We start from the raw sequence: 16902 nt of genomic DNA, 5'->3' as shown, positions 1-16902 counted from the left end.
TGTAGCAAAAGACGTAAGACTCTAAGCCACTGTCACGTTTAGTTCAACCGAGACGCTCCATTAAATCGTTGTTTGCCGGGTTAATATTAAAAAAAACTATAAAGCCTAGTAATATAATCTAGTTCGATAATAATACCATCGACGCGGCAAAAGCTTAACGATTGTAAAACAAAAAAATGTTATAAGGAAACTTTAAGACTCGAAATTCGGTAATACGCCTTTACTTACTACCGCCAGTTCTTCTCCGATGATCGAGTGTGTGGAAAATATATATCGAGCCGGAGAAAGTACTCCATCCAATCTTGCCCTTAAAAAGTTTTATTATTACCCTCTTATAGAGGGTGTCAAAAATAAGTCTATAGACTCATTGTAATGTTCCTCTCCACGGAAATCTTTAGTAAAAGGCGAAAGATTTATGCGTGGATATGAAGAGAAACCAGAGTTAGTCGATAGTATGAAGTTTTTCGAGTGATGATAATTGATTCTTTTCGAGTTGAGTGTCAAACGCGAATAGTTTTACATCGTATATACAGTTATAACATGAACTAAAATTTTCAAAATGATTCGTTACGCAAATATTTGCTATATTAATTCGTTTGATAAAATTTAAAAATACGTAAAATTAATTAAAATTTTGCGCGAACTACAATATTCGCTGCGCAGGGGAGGCGAAAACCAATTTTAATCGATTCAATTCAGGTGGAATATTTTATAGAATTTATTCTACTGTAACGGGTTGACAAAGGAAATCAACGGGCGAAAGGACTCCTCCCGAACGGAATAATGCGATCGATATGGACGCAAAGAGTGGGAGAAGTGCCGCCAGACAAAGAAACAGCCAGTCAGCCGGCTCAGATCTTAACCACGAAAGGTGCGCTTTGATATTCATTACATAATACGCTTTCAGATGAATTCGTATCGCGGTGCGCCGCTACCAGCTTCTAAACCCGAAATATTTAGAGTGGTTATAAAATGTTATTAAGCGAAGTAGCGAGGCGAATATCGTGCGAAGACATTCAAAACAAAAAACTAATGTTTATGAGACCGCGAGCTATCCGATGAGTGTTAAGCCGCTACGCAGTCGTAGAAGTTTAGATGAAAGATTCGGCGAGCTAGGCACATTTTACGCTGTAGCAAAAGACGTAAGACTCTAAGCCGCTGTCACGTTTAGTTCAACCGAGACGCTCCATTAAATCGTTGTTTGCCGGGTTAATATTAAAAAAAACTATAAAGCCTAGTAATATAATCTAGTTCGATAATAATACCATCGACGCGGCAAAAGCTTAACGATTGTAAAACAAAAAAATGTTATAAGGAAACTTTAAGACTCGAAATTCGGTAATACGCCTTTACTTACTACCGCCAGTTCTTCTCCGATGATCGAGTGTGTGGAAAATATATATCGAGCCGGAGAAAGTACTCCATCCAATCTTGCCCTTAAAAAGTTTTATTATTACCCTCTTATAGAGGGTGTCAAAAATAAGTCTATAGACTCATTGTAATGTTCCTCTCCACGGAAATCTTTAGTAAAAGGCGAAAGATTTATGCGTGGATATGAAGAGAAACCAGAGTTAGTCGATAGTATGAAGTTTTTCGAGTGATGATAATTGATTCTTTTCGAGTTGAGTGTCAAACGCGAATAGTTTTACATCGTATATACAGTTATAACATGAACTAAAATTTTCAAAATGATTCGTTACGCAAATATTTGCTATATTAATTCGTTTGATAAAATTTAAAAATACGTAAAATTAATTAAAATTTTGCGCGAACTACAATATTCGCTGCGCAGGGGAGGCGAAAACCAATTTTAATCGATTCAATTCAGGTGGAATATTTTATAGAATTTATTCTACTGTAACGGGTTGACAAAGGAAATCAACGGGCGAAAGGACTCCTCCCGAACGGAATAATGCGATCGATATGGACGCAAAGAGTGGGAGAAGTGCCGCCAGACAAAGAAACAGCCAGTCAGCCGGCTCAGATCTTAACCACGAAAGGTGCGCTTTGATATTCATTACATAATACGCTTTCAGATGAATTCGTATCGCGGTGCGCCGCTACCAGCTTCTAAACCCGAAATATTTAGAGTGGTTATAAAATGTTATTAAGCGAAGTAGCGAGGCGAATATCGTGCGAAGACATGCAAAAGAAAAAAACTAATGTTTATGAGACCGCGAGCTATCCGATGAGTGTTAAGCCGCTACGCAGTCGTAGAAGTTTAGATGAAAGATTCGGCGAGCTAGGCACATTTTACGCTGTAGCAAAAGACGTAAGACTCTAAGCCGCTGTCACGTTTAGTTCAACCGAGACGCTCCATTAAATCGTTGTTTGCCGGGTTAATATTAAAAAAAACTATAAAGCCTAGTAATATAATCTAGTTCGATAATAATACCATCGACGCGGCAAAAGCTTAACGATTGTAAAACAAAAAAATGTTATAAGGAAACTTTAAGACTCGAAATTCGGTAATACGCCTTTACTTACTACCGCCAGTTCTTCTCCGATGATCGAGTGTGTGGAAAATATATATCGAGCCGGAGAAAGTACTCCATCCAATCTTGCCCTTAAAAAGTTTTATTATTACCCTCTTATAGAGGGTGTCAAAAATAAGTCTATAGACTCATTGTAATGTTCCTCTCCACGGAAATCTTTAGTAAAAGGCGAAAGATTTATGCGTGGATATGAAGAGAAACCAGAGTTAGTCGATAGTATGAAGTTTTTCGAGTGATGATAATTGAATCTTTTCGAGTTAAGTGTCAAACGCGAATAGTTTTACATCTTATATACAGTTATAACATGAACTAAAATTTTCAAAATAATTCCTTACGCAAATATTTGCTATATTAATTCGTTTGACAAAATTTAAAAATACGTAAAATTAATTAAAATTTTGCGCGAACTACAATATTCGCTGCGCAGGGGAGGCGAAAACCAATTTTAATCGATTCAATTCAGGTGGAATATTTTATAGAATTTATTCTACTGTAACGGGTTGACAAAGGAAATCAACGGGCGAAAGGACTCCTCCCGAACGGAATAATGCGATCGATATGGACGCAAAGAGTGGGAGAAGTGCCGCCAGACAAAGAAACAGCCAGTCAGCCGGCTCAGATCTTAACCACGAAAGGTGCGCTTTGATATTCATTACATAATACGCTTTCAGATGAATTCGTATCGCGGTGCGCCGCTACCAGCTTCTAAACCCGAAATATTTAGAGTGGTTATAAAATGTTATTAAGCGAAGTAGCGAGGCGAATATCGTGCGAAGACATTCAAAACAAAAAACTAATGTTTATGAGACCGCGAGCTATCCGATGAGTGTTAAGCCGCTACGCAGTCGTAGAAGTTTAGATGAAAGATTCGGCGAGCTAGGCACATTTTACGCTGTAGCAAAAGACGTAAGACTCTAAGCCGCTGTCACGTTTAGTTCAACCGAGACGCTCCATTAAATCGTTGTTTGCCGGGTTAATATTAAAAAAAACTATAAAGCCTAGTAATATAATCTAGTTCGATAATAATACCATCGACGCGGCAAAAGCTTAACGATTGTAAAACAAAAAAATGTTATAAGGAAACTTTAAGACTCGAAATTCGGTAATACGCCTTTACTTACTACCGCCAGTTCTTCTCCGATGATCGAGTGTGTGGAAAATATATATCGAGCCGGAGAAAGTACTCCATCCAATCTTGCCCTTAAAAAGTTTTATTATTACCCTCTTATAGAGGGTGTCAAAAATAAGTCTATAGACTCATTGTAATGTTCCTCTCCACGGAAATCTTTAGTAAAAGGCGAAAGATTTATGCGTGGATATGAAGAGAAACCAGAGTTAGTCGATAGTATGAAGTTTTTCGAGTGATGATAATTGATTCTTTTCGAGTTGAGTGTCAAACGCGAATAGTTTTACATCGTATATACAGTTATAACATGAACTAAAATTTTCAAAATGATTCGTTACGCAAATATTTGCTATATTAATTCGTTTGATAAAATTTAAAAATACGTAAAATTAATTAAAATTTTGCGCGAACTACAATATTCGCTGCGCAGGGGAGGCGAAAACCAATTTTAATCGATTCAATTCAGGTGGAATATTTTATAGAATTTATTCTACTGTAACGGGTTGACAAAGGAAATCAACGGGCGAAAGGACTCCTCCCGAACGGAATAATGCGATCGATATGGACGCAAAGAGTGGGAGAAGTGCCGCCAGACAAAGAAACAGCCAGTCAGCCGGCTCAGATCTTAACCACGAAAGGTGCGCTTTGATATTCATTACATAATACGCTTTCAGATGAATTCGTATCCGCGGTGCGCCGCTACCAGCTTCTAAACCCGAAATATTTAGAGTGGTTATAAAATGTTATTAAGCGAAGTAGCGAGGCGAATATCGTGCGAAGACATGCAAAAGAAAAAAACTAATGTTTATGAGACCGCGAGCTATCCGATGAGTGTTAAGCCGCTACGCAGTCGTAGAAGTTTAGATGAAAGATTCGGCGAGCTAGGCACATTTTACGCTGTAGCAAAAGACGTAAGACTCTAAGCCACTGTCACGTTTAGTTCAACCGAGACGCTCCATTAAATCGTTGTTTGCCGGGTTAATATTAAAAAAAACTATAAAGCCTAGTAATATAATCTAGTTCGATAATAATACCATCGACGCGGCAAAAGCTTAACGATTGTAAAACAAAAAAATGTTATAAGGAAACTTTAAGACTCGAAATTCGGTAATACGCCTTTACTTACTACCGCCAGTTCTTCTCCGATGATCGAGTGTGTGGAAAATATATATCGAGCCGGAGAAAGTACTCCATCCAATCTTGCCCTTAAAAAGTTTTATTATTACCCTCTTATAGAGGGTGTCAAAAATAAGTCTATAGACTCATTGTAATGTTCCTCTCCACGGAAATCTTTAGTAAAAGGCGAAAGATTTATGCGTGGATATGAAGAGAAACCAGAGTTAGTCGATAGTATGAAGTTTTTCGAGTGATGATAATTGATTCTTTTCGAGTTGAGTGTCAAACGCGAATAGTTTTACATCGTATATACAGTTATAACATGAACTAAAATTTTCAAAATGATTCGTTACGCAAATATTTGCTATATTAATTCGTTTGATAAAATTTAAAAATACGTAAAATTAATTAAAATTTTGCGCGAACTACAATATTCGCTGCGCAGGGGAGGCGAAAACCAATTTTAATCGATTCAATTCAGGTGGAATATTTTATAGAATTTATTCTACTGTAACGGGTTGACAAAGGAAATCAACGGGCGAAAGGACTCCTCCCGAACGGAATAATGCGATCGATATGGACGCAAAGAGTGGGAGAAGTGCCGCCAGACAAAGAAACAGCCAGTCAGCCGGCTCAGATCTTAACCACGAAAGGTGCGCTTTGATATTCATTACATAATACGCTTTCAGATGAATTCGTATCGCGGTGCGCCGCTACCAGCTTCTAAACCCGAAATATTTAGAGTGGTTATAAAATGTTATTAAGCGAAGTAGCGAGGCGAATATCGTGCGAAGACATTCAAAACAAAAAACTAATGTTTATGAGACCGCGAGCTATCCGATGAGTGTTAAGCCGCTACGCAGTCGTAGAAGTTTAGATGAAAGATTCGGCGAGCTAGGCACATTTTACGCTGTAGCAAAAGACGTAAGACTCTAAGCCGCTGTCACGTTTAGTTCAACCGAGACGCTCCATTAAATCGTTGTTTGCCGGGTTAATATTAAAAAAAACTATAAAGCCTAGTAATATAATCTAGTTCGATAATAATACCATCGACGCGGCAAAAGCTTAACGATTGTAAAACAAAAAAATGTTATAAGGAAACTTTAAGACTCGAAATTCGGTAATACGCCTTTACTTACTACCGCCAGTTCTTCTCCGATGATCGAGTGTGTGGAAAATATATATCGAGCCGGAGAAAGTACTCCATCCAATCTTGCCCTTAAAAAGTTTTATTATTACCCTCTTATAGAGGGTGTCAAAAATAAGTCTATAGACTCATTGTAATGTTCCTCTCCACGGAAATCTTTAGTAAAAGGCGAAAGATTTATGCGTGGATATGAAGAGAAACCAGAGTTAGTCGATAGTATGAAGTTTTTCGAGTGATGATAATTGATTCTTTTCGAGTTGAGTGTCAAACGCGAATAGTTTTACATCGTATATACAGTTATAACATGAACTAAAATTTTCAAAATGATTCGTTACGCAAATATTTGCTATATTAATTCGTTTGATAAAATTTAAAAATACGTAAAATTAATTAAAATTTTGCGCGAACTACAATATTCGCTGCGCAGGGGAGGCGAAAACCAATTTTAATCGATTCAATTCAGGTGGAATATTTTATAGAATTTATTCTACTGTAACGGGTTGACAAAGGAAATCAACGGGCGAAAGGACTCCTCCCGAACGGAATAATGCGATCGATATGGACGCAAAGAGTGGGAGAAGTGCCGCCAGACAAAGAAACAGCCAGTCAGCCGGCTCAGATCTTAACCACGAAAGGTGCGCTTTGATATTCATTACATAATACGCTTTCAGATGAATTCGTATCGCGGTGCGCCGCTACCAGCTTCTAAACCCGAAATATTTAGAGTGGTTATAAAATGTTATTAAGCGAAGTAGCGAGGCGAATATCGTGCGAAGACATGCAAAAGAAAAAAACTAATGTTTATGAGACCGCGAGCTATCCGATGAGTGTTAAGCCGCTACGCAGTCGTAGAAGTTTAGATGAAAGATTCGGCGAGCTAGGCACATTTTACGCTGTAGCAAAAGACGTAAGACTCTAAGCCGCTGTCACGTTTAGTTCAACCGAGACGCTCCATTAAATCGTTGTTTGCCGGGTTAATATTAAAAAAAACTATAAAGCCTAGTAATATAATCTAGTTCGATAATAATACCATCGACGCGGCAAAAGCTTAACGATTGTAAAACAAAAAAATGTTATAAGGAAACTTTAAGACTCGAAATTCGGTAATACGCCTTTACTTACTACCGCCAGTTCTTCTCCGATGATCGAGTGTGTGGAAAATATATATCGAGCCGGAGAAAGTACTCCATCCAATCTTGCCCTTAAAAAGTTTTATTATTACCCTCTTATAGAGGGTGTCAAAAATAAGTCTATAGACTCATTGTAATGTTCCTCTCCACGGAAATCTTTAGTAAAAGGCGAAAGATTTATGCGTGGATATGAAGAGAAACCAGAGTTAGTCGATAGTATGAAGTTTTTCGAGTGATGATAATTGATTCTTTTCGAGTTGAGTGTCAAACGCGAATAGTTTTACATCGTATATACAGTTATAACATGAACTAAAATTTTCAAAATGATTCGTTACGCAAATATTTGCTATATTAATTCGTTTGATAAAATTTAAAAATACGTAAAATTAATTAAAATTTTGCGCGAACTACAATATTCGCTGCGCAGGGGAGGCGAAAACCAATTTTAATCGATTCAATTCAGGTGGAATATTTTATAGAATTTATTCTACTGTAACGGGTTGACAAAGGAAATCAACGGGCGAAAGGACTCCTCCCGAACGGAATAATGCGATCGATATGGACGCGAAGAGTGGGAGAAGTGCCGCCAGACAAAGAAACAGCCAGTCAGCCGGCTCAGATCTTAACCACGAAAGGTGCGCTTTGATATTCATTACATAATACGCTTTCAGATGAATTCGTATCCGCGGTGCGCCGCTACCAGCTTCTAAACCCGAAATATTTAGAGTGGTTATAAAATGTTATTAAGCGAAGTAGCGAGGCGAATATCGTGCGAAGACATGCAAAAGAAAAAAACTAATGTTTATGAGACCGCGAGCTATCCGATGAGTGTTAAGCCGCTACGCAGTCGTAGAAGTTTAGATGAAAGATTCGGCGAGCTAGGCACATTTTACGCTGTAGCAAAAGACGTAAGACTCTAAGCCACTGTCACGTTTAGTTCAACCGAGACGCTCCATTAAATCGTTGTTTGCCGGGTTAATATTAAAAAAAACTATAAAGCCTAGTAATATAATCTAGTTCGATAATAATACCATCGACGCGGCAAAAGCTTAACGATTGTAAAACAAAAAAATGTTATAAGGAAACTTTAAGACTCGAAATTCGGTAATACGCCTTTACTTACTACCGCCAGTTCTTCTCCGATGATCGAGTGTGTGGAAAATATATATCGAGCCGGAGAAAGTACTCCATCCAATCTTGCCCTTAAAAAGTTTTATTATTACCCTCTTATAGAGGGTGTCAAAAATAAGTCTATAGACTCATTGTAATGTTCCTCTCCACGGAAATCTTTAGTAAAAGGCGAAAGATTTATGCGTGGATATGAAGAGAAACCAGAGTTAGTCGATAGTATGAAGTTTTTCGAGTGATGATAATTGATTCTTTTCGAGTTGAGTGTCAAACGCGAATAGTTTTACATCGTATATACAGTTATAACATGAACTAAAATTTTCAAAATGATTCGTTACGCAAATATTTGCTATATTAATTCGTTTGATAAAATTTAAAAATACGTAAAATTAATTAAAATTTTGCGCGAACTACAATATTCGCTGCGCAGGGGAGGCGAAAACCAATTTTAATCGATTCAATTCAGGTGGAATATTTTATAGAATTTATTCTACTGTAACGGGTTGACAAAGGAAATCAACGGGCGAAAGGACTCCTCCCGAACGGAATAATGCGATCGATATGGACGCAAAGAGTGGGAGAAGTGCCGCCAGACAAAGAAACAGCCAGTCAGCCGGCTCAGATCTTAACCACGAAAGGTGCGCTTTGATATTCATTACATAATACGCTTTCAGATGAATTCGTATCCGCGGTGCGCCGCTACCAGCTTCTAAACCCGAAATATTTAGAGTGGTTATAAAATGTTATTAAGCGAAGTAGCGAGGCGAATATCGTGCGAAGACATGCAAAAGAAAAAAACTAATGTTTATGAGACCGCGAGCTATCCGATGAGTGTTAAGCCGCTACGCAGTCGTAGAAGTTTAGATGAAAGATTCGGCGAGCTAGGCACATTTTACGCTGTAGCAAAAGACGTAAGACTCTAAGCCACTGTCACGTTTAGTTCAACCGAGACGCTCCATTAAATCGTTGTTTGCCGGGTTAATATTAAAAAAAACTATAAAGCCTAGTAATATAATCTAGTTCGATAATAATACCATCGACGCGGCAAAAGCTTAACGATTGTAAAACAAAAAAATGTTATAAGGAAACTTTAAGACTCGAAATTCGGTAATACGCCTTTACTTACTACCGCCAGTTCTTCTCCGATGATCGAGTGTGTGGAAAATATATATCGAGCCGGAGAAAGTACTCCATCCAATCTTGCCCTTAAAAAGTTTTATTATTACCCTCTTATAGAGGGTGTCAAAAATAAGTCTATAGACTCATTGTAATGTTCCTCTCCACGGAAATCTTTAGTAAAAGGCGAAAGATTTATGCGTGGATATGAAGAGAAACCAGAGTTAGTCGATAGTATGAAGTTTTTCGAGTGATGATAATTGATTCTTTTCGAGTTGAGTGTCAAACGCGAATAGTTTTACATCGTATATACAGTTATAACATGAACTAAAATTTTCAAAATGATTCGTTACGCAAATATTTGCTATATTAATTCGTTTGATAAAATTTAAAAATACGTAAAATTAATTAAAATTTTGCGCGAACTACAATATTCGCTGCGCAGGGGAGGCGAAAACCAATTTTAATCGATTCAATTCAGGTGGAATATTTTATAGAATTTATTCTACTGTAACGGGTTGACAAAGGAAATCAACGGGCGAAAGGACTCCTCCCGAACGGAATAATGCGATCGATATGGACGCAAAGAGTGGGAGAAGTGCCGCCAGACAAAGAAACAGCCAGTCAGCCGGCTCAGATCTTAACCACGAAAGGTGCGCTTTGATATTCATTACATAATACGCTTTCAGATGAATTCGTATCGCGGTGCGCCGCTACCAGCTTCTAAACCCGAAATATTTAGAGTGGTTATAAAATGTTATTAAGCGAAGTAGCGAGGCGAATATCGTGCGAAGACATTCAAAACAAAAAACTAATGTTTATGAGACCGCGAGCTATCCGATGAGTGTTAAGCCGCTACGCAGTCGTAGAAGTTTAGATGAAAGATTCGGCGAGCTAGGCACATTTTACGCTGTAGCAAAAGACGTAAGACTCTAAGCCGCTGTCACGTTTAGTTCAACCGAGACGCTCCATTAAATCGTTGTTTGCCGGGTTAATATTAAAAAAAACTATAAAGCCTAGTAATATAATCTAGTTCGATAATAATACCATCGACGCGGCAAAAGCTTAACGATTGTAAAACAAAAAAATGTTATAAGGAAACTTTAAGACTCGAAATTCGGTAATACGCCTTTACTTACTACCGCCAGTTCTTCTCCGATGATCGAGTGTGTGGAAAATATATATCGAGCCGGAGAAAGTACTCCATCCAATCTTGCCCTTAAAAAGTTTTATTATTACCCTCTTATAGAGGGTGTCAAAAATAAGTCTATAGACTCATTGTAATGTTCCTCTCCACGGAAATCTTTAGTAAAAGGCGAAAGATTTATGCGTGGATATGAAGAGAAACCAGAGTTAGTCGATAGTATGAAGTTTTTCGAGTGATGATAATTGATTCTTTTCGAGTTGAGTGTCAAACGCGAATAGTTTTACATCGTATATACAGTTATAACATGAACTAAAATTTTCAAAATGATTCGTTACGCAAATATTTGCTATATTAATTCGTTTGATAAAATTTAAAAATACGTAAAATTAATTAAAATTTTGCGCGAACTACAATATTCGCTGCGCAGGGGAGGCGAAAACCAATTTTAATCGATTCAATTCAGGTGGAATATTTTATAGAATTTATTCTACTGTAACGGGTTGACAAAGGAAATCAACGGGCGAAAGGACTCCTCCCGAACGGAATAATGCGATCGATATGGACGCAAAGAGTGGGAGAAGTGCCGCCAGACAAAGAAACAGCCAGTCAGCCGGCTCAGATCTTAACCACGAAAGGTGCGCTTTGATATTCATTACATAATACGCTTTCAGATGAATTCGTATCGCGGTGCGCCGCTACCAGCTTCTAAACCCGAAATATTTAGAGTGGTTATAAAATGTTATTAAGCGAAGTAGCGAGGCGAATATCGTGCGAAGACATTCAAAACAAAAAACTAATGTTTATGAGACCGCGAGCTATCCGATGAGTGTTAAGCCGCTACGCAGTCGTAGAAGTTTAGATGAAAGATTCGGCGAGCTAGGCACATTTTACGCTGTAGCAAAAGACGTAAGACTCTAAGCCGCTGTCACGTTTAGTTCAACCGAGACGCTCCATTAAATCGTTGTTTGCCGGGTTAATATTAAAAAAAACTATAAAGCCTAGTAATATAATCTAGTTCGATAATAATACCATCGACGCGGCAAAAGCTTAACGATTGTAAAACAAAAAAATGTTATAAGGAAACTTTAAGACTCGAAATTCGGTAATACGCCTTTACTTACTACCGCCAGTTCTTCTCCGATGATCGAGTGTGTGGAAAATATATATCGAGCCGGAGAAAGTACTCCATCCAATCTTGCCCTTAAAAAGTTTTATTATTACCCTCTTATAGAGGGTGTCAAAAATAAGTCTATAGACTCATTGTAATGTTCCTCTCCACGGAAATCTTTAGTAAAAGGCGAAAGATTTATGCGTGGATATGAAGAGAAACCAGAGTTAGTCGATAGTATGAAGTTTTTCGAGTGATGATAATTGATTCTTTTCGAGTTGAGTGTCAAACGCGAATAGTTTTACATCGTATATACAGTTATAACATGAACTAAAATTTTCAAAATGATTCGTTACGCAAATATTTGCTATATTAATTCGTTTGATAAAATTTAAAAATACGTAAAATTAATTAAAATTTTGCGCGAACTACAATATTCGCTGCGCAGGGGAGGCGAAAACCAATTTTAATCGATTCAATTCAGGTGGAATATTTTATAGAATTTATTCTACTGTAACGGGTTGACAAAGGAAATCAACGGGCGAAAGGACTCCTCCCGAACGGAATAATGCGATCGATATGGACGCAAAGAGTGGGAGAAGTGCCGCCAGACAAAGAAACAGCCAGTCAGCCGGCTCAGATCTTAACCACGAAAGGTGCGCTTTGATATTCATTACATAATACGCTTTCAGATGAATTCGTATCGCGGTGCGCCGCTACCAGCTTCTAAACCCGAAATATTTAGAGTGGTTATAAAATGTTATTAAGCGAAGTAGCGAGGCGAATATCGTGCGAAGACATGCAAAAGAAAAAAACTAATGTTTATGAGACCGCGAGCTATCCGATGAGTGTTAAGCCGCTACGCAGTCGAAGAAGTTTAGATGAAAGATTCGGCGAGCTAGGCACATTTTACGCTGTAGCAAAAGACGTAAGACTCTAAGCCACTGTCACGTTTAGTTCAACCGAGACGCTCCATTAAATCGTTGTTTGCCGGGTTAATATTAAAAAAAACTATAAAGCCTAGTAATATAATCTAGTTCGATAATAATACCATCGACGCGGCAAAAGCTTAACGATTGTAAAACAAAAAAATGTTATAAGGAAACTTTAAGACTCGAAATTCGGTAATACGCCTTTACTTACTACCGCCAGTTCTTCTCCGATGATCGAGTGTGTGGAAAATATATATCGAGCCGGAGAAAGTACTCCATCCAATCTTGCCCTTAAAAAGTTTTATTATTACCCTCTTATAGAGGGTGTCAAAAATAAGTCTATAGACTCATTGTAATGTTCCTCTCCACGGAAATCTTTAGTAAAAGGCGAAAGATTTATGCGTGGATATGAAGAGAAACCAGAGTTAGTCGATAGTATGAAGTTTTTCGAGTGATGATAATTGATTCTTTTCGAGTTGAGTGTCAAACGCGAATAGTTTTACATCGTATATACAGTTATAACATGAACTAAAATTTTCAAAATGATTCGTTACGCAAATATTTGCTATATTAATTCGTTTGATAAAATTTAAAAATACGTAAAATTAATTAAAATTTTGCGCGAACTACAATATTCGCTGCGCAGGGGAGGCGAAAACCAATTTTAATCGATTCAATTCAGGTGGAATATTTTATAGAATTTATTCTACTGTAACGGGTTGACAAAGGAAATCAACGGGCGAAAGGACTCCTCCCGAACGGAATAATGCGATCGATATGGACGCAAAGAGTGGGAGAAGTGCCGCCAGACAAAGAAACAGCCAGTCAGCCGGCTCAGATCTTAACCACGAAAGGTGCGCTTTGATATTCATTACATAATACGCTTTCAGATGAATTCGTATCGCGGTGCGCCGCTACCAGCTTCTAAACCCGAAATATTTAGAGTGGTTATAAAATGTTATTAAGCGAAGTAGCGAGGCGAATATCGTGCGAAGACATTCAAAACAAAAAACTAATGTTTATGAGACCGCGAGCTATCCGATGAGTGTTAAGCCGCTACGCAGTCGTAGAAGTTTAGATGAAAGATTCGGCGAGCTAGGCACATTTTACGCTGTAGCAAAAGACGTAAGACTCTAAGCCGCTGTCACGTTTAGTTCAACCGAGACGCTCCATTAAATCGTTGTTTGCCGGGTTAATATTAAAAAAAACTATAAAGCCTAGTAATATAATCTAGTTCGATAATAATACCATCGACGCGGCAAAAGCTTAACGATTGTAAAACAAAAAAATGTTATAAGGAAACTTTAAGACTCGAAATTCGGTAATACGCCTTTACTTACTACCGCCAGTTCTTCTCCGATGATCGAGTGTGTGGAAAATATATATCGAGCCGGAGAAAGTACTCCATCCAATCTTGCCCTTAAAAAGTTTTATTATTACCCTCTTATAGAGGGTGTCAAAAATAAGTCTATAGACTCATTGTAATGTTCCTCTCCACGGAAATCTTTAGTAAAAGGCGAAAGATTTATGCGTGGATATGAAGAGAAACCAGAGTTAGTCGATAGTATGAAGTTTTTCGAGTGATGATAATTGATTCTTTTCGAGTTGAGTGTCAAACGCGAATAGTTTTACATCGTATATACAGTTATAACATGAACTAAAATTTTCAAAATGATTCGTTACGCAAATATTTGCTATATTAATTCGTTTGATAAAATTTAAAAATACGTAAAATTAATTAAAATTTTGCGCGAACTACAATATTCGCTGCGCAGGGGAGGCGAAAACCAATTTTAATCGATTCAATTCAGGTGGAATATTTTATAGAATTTATTCTACTGTAACGGGTTGACAAAGGAAATCAACGGGCGAAAGGACTCCTCCCGAACGGAATAATGCGATCGATATGGACGCAAAGAGTGGGAGAAGTGCCGCCAGACAAAGAAACAGCCAGTCAGCCGGCTCAGATCTTAACCACGAAAGGTGCGCTTTGATATTCATTACATAATACGCTTTCAGATGAATTCGTATCGCGGTGCGCCGCTACCAGCTTCTAAACCCGAAATATTTAGAGTGGTTATAAAATGTTATTAAGCGAAGTAGCGAGGCGAATATCGTGCGAAGACATTCAAAACAAAAAACTAATGTTTATGAGACCGCGAGCTATCCGATGAGTGTTAAGCCGCTACGCAGTCGTAGAAGTTTAGATGAAAGATTCGGCGAGCTAGGCACATTTTACGCTGTAGCAAAAGACGTAAGACTCTAAGCCGCTGTCACGTTTAGTTCAACCGAGACGCTCCATTAAATCGTTGTTTGCCGGGTTAATATTAAAAAAAACTATAAAGCCTAGTAATATAATCTAGTTCGATAATAATACCATCGACGCGGCAAAAGCTTAACGATTGTAAAACAAAAAAATGTTATAAGGAAACTTTAAGACTCGAAATTCGGTAATACGCCTTTACTTACTACCGCCAGTTCTTCTCCGATGATCGAGTGTGTGGAAAATATATATCGAGCCGGAGAAAGTACTCCATCCAATCTTGCCCTTAAAAAGTTTTATTATTACCCTCTTATAGAGGGTGTCAAAAATAAGTCTATAGACTCATTGTAATGTTCCTCTCCACGGAAATCTTTAGTAAAAGGCGAAAGATTTATGCGTGGATATGAAGAGAAACCAGAGTTAGTCGATAGTATGAAGTTTTTCGAGTGATGATAATTGATTCTTTTCGAGTTGAGTGTCAAACGCGAATAGTTTTACATCGTATATACAGTTATAACATGAACTAAAATTTTCAAAATGATTCGTTACGCAAATATTTGCTATATTAATTCGTTTGATAAAATTTAAAAATACGTAAAATTAATTAAAATTTTGCGCGAACTACAATATTCGCTGCGCAGGGGAGGCGAAAACCAATTTTAATCGATTCAATTCAGGTGGAATATTTTATAGAATTTATTCTACTGTAACGGGTTGACAAAGGAAATCAACGGGCGAAAGGACTCCTCCCGAACGGAATAATGCGATCGATATGGACGCAAAGAGTGGGAGAAGTGCCGCCAGACAAAGAAACAGCCAGTCAGCCGGCTCAGATCTTAACCACGAAAGGTGCGCTTTGATATTCATTACATAATACGCTTTCAGATGAATTCGTATCGCGGTGCGCCGCTACCAGCTTCTAAACCCGAAATATTTAGAGTGGTTATAAAATGTTATTAAGCGAAGTAGCGAGGCGAATATCGTGCGAAGACATGCAAAAGAAAAAAACTAATGTTTATGAGACCGCGAGCTATCCGATGAGTGTTAAGCCGCTACGCAGTCGAAGAAGTTTAGATGAAAGATTCGGCGAGCTAGGCACATTTTACGCTGTAGCAAAAGACGTAAGACTCTAAGCCACTGTCACGTTTAGTTCAACCGAGACGCTCCATTAAATCGTTGTTTGCCGGGTTAATATTAAAAAAAACTATAAAGCCTAGTAATATAATCTAGTTCGATAATAATACCATCGACGCGGCAAAAGCTTAACGATTGTAAAACAAAAAAATGTTATAAGGAAACTTTAAGACTCGAAATTCGGTAATACGCCTTTACTTACTACCGCCAGTTCTTCTCCGATGATCGAGTGTGTGGAAAATATATATCGAGCCGGAGAAAGTACTCCATCCAATCTTGCCCTTAAAAAGTTTTATTATTACCCTCTTATAGAGGGTGTCAAAAATAAGTCTATAGACTCATTGTAATGTTCCTCTCCACGGAAATCTTTAGTAAAAGGCGAAAGATTTATGCGTGGATATGAAGAGAAACCAGAGTTAGTCGATAGTATGAAGTTTTTCGAGTGATGATAATTGATTCTTTTCGAGTTGAGTGTCAAACGCGAATAGTTTTACATCGTATATACAGTTATAACATGAACTAAAATTTTCAAAATGATTCGTTACGCAAATATTTGCTATATTAATTCGTTTGATAAAATTTAAAAATACGTAAAATTAATTAAAATTTTGCGCGAACTACAATATTCGCTGCGCAGGGGAGGCGAAAACCAATTTTAATCGATTCAATTCAGGTGGAATATTTTATAGAATTTATTCTACTGTAACGGGTTGACAAAGGAAATCAACGGGCGAAAGGACTCCTCCCGAACGGAATAATGCGATCGATATGGACGCAAAGAGTGGGAGAAGTGCCGCCAGACAAAGAAACAGCCAGTCAGCCGGCTCAGATCTTAACCACGAAAGGTGCGCTTTGATATTCATTACATAATACGCTTTCAGATGAATTCGTATCGCGGTGCGCCGCTACCAGCTTCTAAACCCGAAATATTTAGAGTGGTTATAAAATGTTATTAAGCGAAGTAGCGAGGCGAATATCGTGCGAAGACATTCAAAACAAAAAACTAATGTTTATGAGACCGCGAGCTATCCGATGAGTGTTAAGCCGCTACGCAGTCGTA

At 37.9% G+C, this 16902-nt stretch overlaps 15 non-coding genes across 15 annotated transcripts; all 15 read right to left on the bottom strand.

Annotated features, from left to right (window-relative positions):
- Window positions 1–326: 326 nt before the first annotated feature.
- On the bottom strand, window positions 327–445 carry LOC137407483 (U5 spliceosomal RNA). Its single transcript, XR_010980014.1, has one exon. It is a non-coding gene; the product is annotated as a U5 spliceosomal RNA (small nuclear RNA).
- A 1010-nt stretch (window positions 446–1455) lies between these two features.
- LOC137407482 (U5 spliceosomal RNA) lies at window positions 1456–1574 on the bottom strand. Its single transcript, XR_010980013.1, has one exon. It is a non-coding gene; the product is annotated as a U5 spliceosomal RNA (small nuclear RNA).
- Window positions 1575–2585: 1011 nt separating this feature from the next.
- LOC137407481 (U5 spliceosomal RNA) lies at window positions 2586–2704 on the bottom strand. The gene has a single exon (XR_010980012.1). It is a non-coding gene; the product is annotated as a U5 spliceosomal RNA (small nuclear RNA).
- Window positions 2705–3714: 1010 nt separating this feature from the next.
- On the bottom strand, window positions 3715–3833 carry LOC137407480 (U5 spliceosomal RNA). The gene has a single exon (XR_010980011.1). It is a non-coding gene; the product is annotated as a U5 spliceosomal RNA (small nuclear RNA).
- A 1012-nt stretch (window positions 3834–4845) lies between these two features.
- LOC137407479 (U5 spliceosomal RNA) lies at window positions 4846–4964 on the bottom strand. The gene has a single exon (XR_010980010.1). It is a non-coding gene; the product is annotated as a U5 spliceosomal RNA (small nuclear RNA).
- A 1010-nt stretch (window positions 4965–5974) lies between these two features.
- On the bottom strand, window positions 5975–6093 carry LOC137407477 (U5 spliceosomal RNA). Its single transcript, XR_010980009.1, has one exon. It is a non-coding gene; the product is annotated as a U5 spliceosomal RNA (small nuclear RNA).
- A 1011-nt stretch (window positions 6094–7104) lies between these two features.
- LOC137407476 (U5 spliceosomal RNA) lies at window positions 7105–7223 on the bottom strand. The gene has a single exon (XR_010980008.1). It is a non-coding gene; the product is annotated as a U5 spliceosomal RNA (small nuclear RNA).
- A 1012-nt stretch (window positions 7224–8235) lies between these two features.
- Window positions 8236–8354, bottom strand: LOC137407475 (U5 spliceosomal RNA). The gene has a single exon (XR_010980007.1). It is a non-coding gene; the product is annotated as a U5 spliceosomal RNA (small nuclear RNA).
- A 1012-nt stretch (window positions 8355–9366) lies between these two features.
- Window positions 9367–9485, bottom strand: LOC137407473 (U5 spliceosomal RNA). The gene has a single exon (XR_010980005.1). It is a non-coding gene; the product is annotated as a U5 spliceosomal RNA (small nuclear RNA).
- A 1010-nt stretch (window positions 9486–10495) lies between these two features.
- LOC137407472 (U5 spliceosomal RNA) lies at window positions 10496–10614 on the bottom strand. Its single transcript, XR_010980004.1, has one exon. It is a non-coding gene; the product is annotated as a U5 spliceosomal RNA (small nuclear RNA).
- Window positions 10615–11624: 1010 nt separating this feature from the next.
- On the bottom strand, window positions 11625–11743 carry LOC137407471 (U5 spliceosomal RNA). Its single transcript, XR_010980003.1, has one exon. It is a non-coding gene; the product is annotated as a U5 spliceosomal RNA (small nuclear RNA).
- Window positions 11744–12754: 1011 nt separating this feature from the next.
- On the bottom strand, window positions 12755–12873 carry LOC137407470 (U5 spliceosomal RNA). Its single transcript, XR_010980002.1, has one exon. It is a non-coding gene; the product is annotated as a U5 spliceosomal RNA (small nuclear RNA).
- Window positions 12874–13883: 1010 nt separating this feature from the next.
- On the bottom strand, window positions 13884–14002 carry LOC137407469 (U5 spliceosomal RNA). Its single transcript, XR_010980001.1, has one exon. It is a non-coding gene; the product is annotated as a U5 spliceosomal RNA (small nuclear RNA).
- A 1010-nt stretch (window positions 14003–15012) lies between these two features.
- On the bottom strand, window positions 15013–15131 carry LOC137407468 (U5 spliceosomal RNA). The gene has a single exon (XR_010980000.1). It is a non-coding gene; the product is annotated as a U5 spliceosomal RNA (small nuclear RNA).
- Window positions 15132–16142: 1011 nt separating this feature from the next.
- Window positions 16143–16261, bottom strand: LOC137407467 (U5 spliceosomal RNA). The gene has a single exon (XR_010979999.1). It is a non-coding gene; the product is annotated as a U5 spliceosomal RNA (small nuclear RNA).
- Window positions 16262–16902: the final 641 nt, after the last annotated feature.

Source organism: Watersipora subatra, chromosome 10, assembly GCF_963576615.1.
Source record: "Watersipora subatra chromosome 10, tzWatSuba1.1, whole genome shotgun sequence".
Classification (NCBI taxonomy): Eukaryota; Metazoa; Bryozoa; class Gymnolaemata; order Cheilostomatida; family Watersiporidae; genus Watersipora; species Watersipora subatra.
This window is presented reverse-complemented; position numbering and strand designations above follow the sequence as displayed.